Raw genomic sequence first — 335 nt, 5'->3', positions numbered from 1 at the left:
AGCGTGAGCTGAGGTGTTGATAGCGAAGAAGGAATAAGGAGGAAAGGCAGAGGAAAGAGTCGCTAGGCGGGGGGAGGGGAAGGAGGGGAAGAGAAAAGGAAACGCCCTCATGTGGAGGGTGACACTAAATGTGGGTTAGGGGACGCATAGAGGCAGAGTGAAGGCGAATGTAGCTGGCGTAGAGAGGACACTTCAAATGAATAAAGCAAAAATGGAGGACGAACAGAGCAAGTGATAACAGATATGTCGCAGCTAGTTTAAACAATTGCAATTTAGAGAGAAAACATTAAAGACTTACATGGATTAGCCATATTTTTAAAGGTTGCGCTTCAGTT

The sequence above is a fragment of the Penaeus monodon genome, chromosome 31 (assembly GCF_015228065.2).
Source record: "Penaeus monodon isolate SGIC_2016 chromosome 31, NSTDA_Pmon_1, whole genome shotgun sequence".
NCBI lineage: Eukaryota > Metazoa > Arthropoda > Malacostraca > Decapoda > Penaeidae > Penaeus > Penaeus monodon.
Note: the sequence above shows the minus strand (reverse complement) of the source record.